Genomic DNA, 8,625 nt, shown 5'->3' on the forward strand with positions numbered 1-8,625 from the left:
AAAGAAAAAAGAAAAAAGGAACCTTTTAGTTTATCTAGTTTTGTCAAAGGTCTTCTTTTGATGTCTAGTTGTTCCAACTTCAGAAATGTTCCCTTTTTCTTGTCCAAGAAAATTAAGTCTGAGTATAAGCTAATGTTCCAGAATAGTGCTTCTCAAACTTTAATACACATATATGAATCAACCAGGAATATTGTTTAAAATGTGAATTCTGATTCTACAATCCTGAGGTGGGACCCGAGACTCTGCATCTCTACCAAGCTCCCAGGTCCTGCCAGTGCAGCTGTCCCTAGACCACTCTTTGAGTAGCCAGGCTCAATGAAGGGGTATCATGAACATATCCCCTGAGGCAGGGGGAAGAGAATCACCACCAAATTCTGAAAAAAAAAAAAAACCTGGAAAATATCTGGAATGACATATACCAAATTATTACAGAAAGTGGTGAGATTATAAGCAATTTGAAATCTCTTCCTTACACCTATTTGTATTTTCAATTTGTCTTTAATGAACATTAATTATTTAGGCAATAAATAGGTTTAAAACTGAATAACTAAATCAAGAAAAACCTAAAATATACACATATTTTTAAAAACAAAGCCTTTATCAGACACTGACAGAGCATCAGAAGTACTTCCCTAGGAGCAATAGCTTGAAAGCAGCCAGTTGAGTCCTCTTTCTTTTTATCTTTTTACCTTTCTTTTTTTGTTTGTGAGACAGGGTCTCACCGTGTTGCCCAGGCTGGAATGCAGTGGCACAATCATAGTTCACTGCAGCCTTGACCTCTTGGGTTCAAGTGATCCTCCTGCCTCAGCTTCCTGAGTAGCTGGGACCACAGGCGTGCACCACCACACCTGGCTAATTTTTAATTTTTTATAGAAATGGGGTCTTGCTACGTTGCCCAAGCCAGTCTTGAGCAATCCTCCCACCTCAGCCTCCAAAAGTGCTGGGATTACAGGCGTGAGTCAGCGTGTCTGACTTACTCCTCCTCTTTCTGCGGCTCTGTTTAGACGGAGATAAGGAAGAAACATGTCCAGGTTTCACAGCCAGTTTTTGGCAGAGCCAGAACTATGAAATTAGAGATCTGGGTGACATGGCACAAGCCCACAGCCGCAGTCTGATAAGAGTTTATCAAACACACAACAACTTTCTGTGAGGGAATTTAATCCTGGGCCCCGTCCGCAGGGCAGTGCTCCAATGAATCAAGATGGACTGGGAGCCTGGGCCTGCAGGATCATTTCTGAGTTGCTGATGGTCTGTCCCCAGCCTGGGGTTCCTGGAAAATGCCCAGTTTTCTCCAACGAGACCATTTCATCTGGTTTATCCCAATTTCCGGGGGGAAGCCCACGCCCCACAGCCTGTCATTCAAGGCCTCAGTGTTCCCTTCTGCATCGCTGTCTCATCACACTCCCACTCTCCAGCATCACCTTGGTGGTCTTGCATGCACAAGTCTACTTGTCTGATCCACCCTCCCCCAGCCCTTCCAGTGCTTAGAGGCTCCCTGCAGCCTGCCCAAGTTTTCCTTCCTCTGCATACCCTCAGCCCACCACCGCCCTCACCTGGCTCCAGTGCTCTGTCCTCCCCTGCTGGGTGTCCCGCTCTCCCGTTTCTCCTCCTGCCTCCCTGCCCCTCCTCAGTCTGCTCTGCTGCTTCCTCATCCTTTTTTCAACTGTTATTTATTGAAGGTCTTCAAGGCTCCATCTTCTCTGATCACTCTACTTTCCTGGGTGGTCTCATTCACTCCTGAGGTTCCAAAGATATCTCTATTCCAAAAATCTATTTTCAGGTCTCACCTCCCTTCCAAGCCCCAGACACATGCATTCACCTTCCTACTTGTCTTCTCCTCTTGGGTTATGCACAGGCATCCCTAACTCCTCCTAAGTTCTTCCTCCTTAAAAACTCTTGAATTACCCCTTTGCACCATCCCCACATCATCCATGCTAGGCCAAGGCACCCCCATCTCCCCTTTGAAGACCACATCACTTCTAAGCTGGTCTCTCTGCCCGGTCTCCTAAACCCACTCCAATTCTTCCTCCATTCAGAAGCCAAAACATTCCTCCAAAATTGCCAATCTGGCCATGCGCCCACGTCCACTGCCTTCACGGTCATACTGAAAAAAATCAAGCATCTCTGCCATGCCTTGAAAGGCTCTGCCTAGCCCAGCCTTTCTTCCAGACACGGTCCCCATCATCTCTCCTCTGGTCTCCTGTCCTCCCTGACTGCACCCAACTTTTCCTCACCTTTGCGCATGCTGATCTCTCTGCCTGTTTAGTGGATGCAGCTGATGCCCTCTTGGCTCACTTCTTCTGAAGGGACATCCTGCTGGAGGGCTATCACCAGCAGCTGGGAGTGTTGGCCACTCATGGAAGGCAGCTGCACACCTCCCTCGGAGAATTCCTTGGGACAAACAAGAGTCACCTCTGCAACAGGCGACAATCAGGCAGACCTCACTTCCCAACATGGGCTACAAAAGGCCAGCCACCTCCCACAAGGTGGGACTGTTCCCTGGACAGTTGATGTTCCCCATCCCCCCTCGCCCTGCCACCACTGTGGCACGGGGCTGAGGCCTAGACCACCTCTTCTCTGCTTCTCCCCACCCCATCTCGCTTCTCTCCCTGCCTTGCAGGTTCCTCTCGATTGCCACCCCAACAGATCCCCACCTCAGGTTCCACTTGTAGGGTACCTAACCAAGACCTATCCTCCAGGTCAGGCCTGGGTGAGTCCCCAGCCTGGGTCAGAGCGCTATCCGGACAGCAGCCTGCTGCTTTCCTTTCTAACCGTTAGCATGGTCATGATTAAATACTTGTCTGTGTTCTCTGTTTAACATGCATCTCACTGTGCTCTCCATAAGGGCAGGGCCGTGTCTATTTCACTCCCACCATGTTCCTAGCACCCGCCAGCACGTAGTAGGCACACATAAAATATGAACTGAAAGAAGGAAGGAAGGTCCTGCTATTGCCTCTTTCTTATTTGATCTTATTTGAGAGCTCTGAGGCTAAATGACTTTTGGGGTTGCCAGCCATGAGTGTCATGGCTTGGGCTCACCGCCCTCCAGCAAGCAGCTCTGAGACCATGTGGGCAGAGGCCATGTGGCATGCCTGCATGGATGGCGGCCATCCACCGCCTCTCTCTTTTCCTCACTCAGAGGCAGCAGCTGGGGCTGCTCTGCCAGTGACCGTGAGCAACCCTGGAAGCTGCACTGTCAACAACCTGTCACAGCGAATCACCCCAGGCCACTGATTCCCCACAGAGCTGCCTGCTGAACCAGCCTCAGCCTCTCAAGGCCTCTCCCAGCAGCACTCACAGGCTGGCACCAGGCTGGCACCAGGAAGGCCCAGACCTACTCCTGCTGCCAAGTGGGGGCACCTGCTGGAGTTGCTGGGGGCCTGGGCTCAGGGAATGCCACCTTCCACCCCAGGACAGAGGGCAGAAATCCCCATGGAGTGAGTGTCCAGGAGAACCGGCCCTTTCCCACCCGCCATCTGCCCCTTTACACTTGGTAAGGCCTGCGCTGTGCCACAACATTTCTCACTCCTTGCTTTTGCTAACCCTCATGCCAGCCACACAGGCTGCACGGGGCTGGCTCTGACCATCCCTCAGAGGAGAAAACTGAGATTCAGATAAACGAAAGCAGGAGAAGTTAGTAGCCCAAGGACTCTCTCTGTCTCAGGAGTTCCCCATCCTGCCTCAGTGCTGCATAAGGGGGCTTTGAGGAGCACGGCCAAGCAGAGGTGAGGGGCTCAGAAGCCCCTGACGTTCGAGGCTTTTAGTCTGTCCACATCATAGGTCAGCACCCAGCAGCCCTCTTTCATTTGTTGGCTACAGGGGAATAGCTATAATGGGTCCCCAGTGGCTGTCCCAGAACCAAGGCCACTGAGTTTCACCCAGCCCTCATCCCACCCAACCAACGAAGGCCAGACTCTACCTCAGGGTCAGATGGTCAGGACATCAGCTGGGTGCCAGAGTGGCCTCTCTGTTGGAGCACCAAGGCCTGAAGGCACCCTGGGCAGCAACTCCTCAGCAGAGAGGCCGGGCAGGAGAGGGGCCACCTCCAAGCTGAGCTGGGCAGAGATTTCCTGGGCACGTCACACCCCCCAGTGGCCAGCCTTTCTCGGTGTCTTCTCCACCACAGACTCTCCCGGAGGCCTCCAGTCACCTCGTGCCTCCACCAGAAAGGGGAAGAAGGAGGAAGAGAATTATTATCACAACACAGTAATTATGATGCACTCATCTGTCCAACAAATATTTATCCAGGGCCTGTGCTGAGCCCAGCTCTGTGCTAAGTGTGGGGACACAGTCATGAGGAAGACAGACCTAGTCCCTAACCTCGGGGACCTGAGAGGCCAGTGGATAGATGGTGGACATGCACACAGATAGGGAAGAGATATTCAACATGATTTTGGAGGCTGTAGATGCAATGGAGAGAAATCAGGCATTGCACAGGCTGAGGGAAGAGGGGAAAGGGTGTGTGGGTTGCTGGTCCAGAAGCTTCTCTGAGGAGGTCACAGGGGAGACCAAGGTGATATAAGGGCAGGAGCCACTCCAGGAGCTCAGGGGACAGTGTTCTGGACACAGGGAAGAGAAGCAGGGACTGGGGGCAGGAGGGAGGAGGGGGCAGGGGGATGGGGCTGGAAAGAGAATGAGGGCCAGATCAGGCCCTGAAAGCCAAGGTGAAGATTTGGCTTTGACTCTGAGTGAGACAGGGAGCCACGAGACGGTTTTGAGCAGGAAAGTGACATTCACAAATATTTAAAAGTTAGTATTAGCAGCTGATATTTATTGACCATTTACTATCTACCATATCAGGCATTACTCTCGGCGCTCTGACCGCGTTACCTTCTTTCATCCTTACAACCACCCTGTTGCAGCAGCACACCGGATGACCTCACCCTAGTTCCAAAGTTCAGAGATAGGCAGCCCTCTCAGGACATGCCAAGGTCACAGACCCAGTAAGCATGACCCCAGGACTCAAGTCAGCTCTGTCTCACTCACTCCAGAGCTGTTGGGCTTCCCTGGCCTGGATCCCAATTCTGACTCCCACGGACTAGCCATGTAGCAGGCAATTGCTCTCTGATCTTGACACCACCCCAACAGTGGCTTCTCCACCCTGGCAGTGGAGGCCCCGGGAAGGCCCTGGAACATGAAGACCTGCTGTCAATCCCAGCTGTGTGGCTTTGGGCAGTCCCCGCCCTTATGGAACCTCAGATCCATCCTCTTTAAGACAGGCAAATATATCCTCCTTCCGGAGTGGCAGGAAGGACACTGAGCTCAGGATCCAGGTAGGTGACAGATGTGGAACAGGTGCCAACAGTGTTCTCTAAGTTATTCAGCCCTAGAGTTTTGGGGGCTGCCTTCTGGGGATTTAGGGATATATGTGAGGCTTGGGCCACCCTTGGAGAAGAAGGCAACCATTCTCTCTCCTCGATGAGGGAAACCGGGCTGCAAGGGCACCAACAGAGGCCGGCAGAGTAGATGTAGGACTCCAGGTAGGACTAACCAAAGTGCAGAGCCTGCTTGGTCCTCTCCCCAAGATCATCCTCTTCCTCCTCTGCCAGCAAATACACACGAGCAGAGCGGCTCCATCTCCTCCTGCAGTGCAGCTTGTTGCTGCCAAGAAACCTCCCCTTCACAGCCCAGTTCAGGATCCTCCCCCTACCCAGGTATTCCAAAATCTGAAGTTTCACCATTAGAGAGCTCTTCCAACGAGTTAAGCAGTCGTGTTTTATTTGTCAATTTCTCCTTGTATATTTAGTTCCTCTAGACCCACAAAAATCCATAAACAGCAAATAACAACTATTTCCATTCTTTACTTTTTTTCTTTTTTACATTTTTTTAAATTGAATAGAGATGGGGTTTCTCCATGTTGCCCAGGCCAGGATGGTCTCAAACTCTTGCATTCAAGCGATCCTCCCGCCTTGGCCTCCCAAAGTGCTGGGATTACAGGTGTGAGCCAGTGTGCTTAGCCTATTTCCATTCTTTAAATTATCTTCTGATCTTTTTCAATGCACAAACCTGCATATAGGAGCACATGCATCTTCTCTGGAATCTGTTTTAATTTAACATGATTCCAAACATGCAGGAAAGGTCATTGGAGATGACCTAGCCCTCTTTTCCAAGAGCAATGTGGCATAGTGGTTAGAAGGTAGGGTTTGGACGTAGGCAGACATGGATTGAAATTCCAGGTAGGCAAGGTGTGTGACTTTGCAGAAGCCACCTGACTTCTCCAGGCCTCAGTTTCCTCACCTGTGGAATAGGGATAACAGCACTCTTCCCACAGACCAGAATACGGATACAAAGGGGTGATGTGTTCATCGCCTTAACCAAATGCCCTGCACAGGCAACTGCTCAATTAACAGTAGCTGTTGTTACTGTCACTTTAGTCCTTCTTATTGAGATATGTGGCATGCTTAGAAAGTTTCCCTGCTTGCAATGATATCCATATAAGCCATGTATTCCTATGTAACAAATTACCCCAACACTTAAGTAACATACATGTATTAGCTCCCATTTTCTGTGTGGGGAGAAGTCTGGGCACAGCTTAACTGGGTCCTCTGCTTCTGGGTCTCTCACAGGGCTGTGATCAGGATGTCAGCCAGGGCTGAGGTCTCATCTGAACGCTCCACTGAGGAAGGATCCACTTTGAAGCTCACACGGTTGCTGGCAGGATTCAATCCTTCAAGGCTGTTGGACTGAGAGCCTCAGTTGTAGCCAGATGTCAACTGGGGGCTGGCCTCAGCTCTTTGTCACATGGGCTTCTCCAGCATGGCAGCTTGCTTCATCAAAACATGCAAGCCAAGAAGGCAAGAGAGACAGTCAGCAAGCAAGACTGAAGTCTTACGTATCCTCATCACAAGAGTGACATCCATCATCTTTGCCATGTTCTATTGCTCTGAAGCCAGTCTCTAGGCCATTCCACATTCACTGGGAGGACATGAATGGCAGCAGGCAGAAATCTCTGGGGGAGTCTGCCCGAACCAGGACCGTACAGCTCAACTAGCATTTTCTGGTGCCTTCTATGTGCCTTCATGGTATTAGTACTGGGAATTTAAAACTAGGTGAGTTTGGGCTTCCACGTCCAGGAACTTTTTTCTAGAAGGTGTTTTCTGCTTCATGCTCTTATTCACTTTCCATTGCTGTGACCACTTTGTGACCTGTGTAGAATCAATCTTGAGAGGGAAGGGAAATTACTAACTCGATAGGATGGATGAGTTCACCAGACCTTTTTCCTCTGAGGGGCATTTGGACAGTAGTAGTCACTGTGCCAGATGCTGTAAGTACCAATGAGGTACCCAGGGTGATGAGGAGCAGACAGGTAAACCCACAGGTTGAGCCTGGAGCAAGGCAATGCCACAATAGAAGCTACAGTGGGAGTTGGCATAGTGGTTCTTCTTAAAGCAAAATAAGTTATAGACAATGGCTGAAAAGCTGAAACCAAGCTTTGCCCCATGCTTAGGGGGCCTTGCTGGCTTGATTTCAGAGCAGCAGAAGTTCTCTTCCCCAACACAACCCCTCTTTCCACAGCCTAATCTCTACCTCACGGACACCAGAGAGGCTTGTTACAGAGAAACAATAGACATACACTTTTAGCTTTCATGAAAAAGCAACTCTCTTCATTAGAAGAATCTCATCTTCCCTGGCTAACCATAGAAGTCTGGCAGGGACTGCCAATCACAGACTCCACTTCTCTTGGCCAAGGGGGTTGGGGGGTAGATTTGGCATCTAGGCTAAATCAATCTCCCATCCCCTGTCCCATAAAACATGTGACACAAGCCAAGCCAATCAGAGTCCTTCCCTGGGACTGTTTTCCGGGTGAAGCTAACAAGAAGAGATCTTTTTCCCAGTTGGTCAGGACACTATAAAGAAGAGGCCTCGGAAGCAGATGGGGGCCATGTTTCCAGCCACATAGGAAAGAAGGGGGAAGACGGAGACCGATTGTATACAGAGAGACAAGAGAGAGAAAGAGCTGGCATGCCAGTCAATAGTATTACATCCTTGGTTCCTGTCTTCCCTCTGGCAAGCTTTATTCTTGCCCTTCCTAGACATGTAAACCAATAAATCCCTTTTCATTTACTTGAAATAATTCAAATTGGTTTCTATCACTTGCCAACAATAGGGTCCTAAAATATAAGCCTATAATTTCACCACTGAAGTTCAAGGTAAAGCTACAAATCTTCCTGGGAGAGGTGATTCATGGGTCCAAATTCTTCCTGAAGTATAAATGACTGATGACAGATCCTTTCTTAAGAGGAGACTATAATTATGAGCTTATCTGAAAACAGACAAAGCACCATACAGCTAGAAGTAAAGACAGTCGAGACATCTGGAAATCTTCACCTATCAGCACATAAGATTTTTTTTTTAAGATTAGAATCTTCAGTCACCAATGTGCTGAGTTTGCTGGTTCAGTCAATATTGTAAAAGGGAAGAAACAAGCAAGGGAAAGTGGAAAGAAAGGAAGAGTGGGGGAAGGAGGAAGGGTAAAAAAAGAAAAGGGAAAAAATAGGGAAGGAGACACGGAGAGGAGAAGGAAGGGAGACGCGGGAGGAAGAACAGAGAGAGGGAAGGCAGTAAGTAGGGAAGGAAGAAAGGAAGGAAGGAGGAAAGGAAAGAGAAAGAGAAAGAGAGACAGGG

The sequence above is a fragment of the Mandrillus leucophaeus genome, unplaced genomic scaffold (assembly GCF_000951045.1).
Source record: "Mandrillus leucophaeus isolate KB7577 unplaced genomic scaffold, Mleu.le_1.0 Scaffold333, whole genome shotgun sequence".
In the NCBI taxonomy this organism is placed as follows: Eukaryota; Metazoa; Chordata; class Mammalia; order Primates; family Cercopithecidae; genus Mandrillus; species Mandrillus leucophaeus.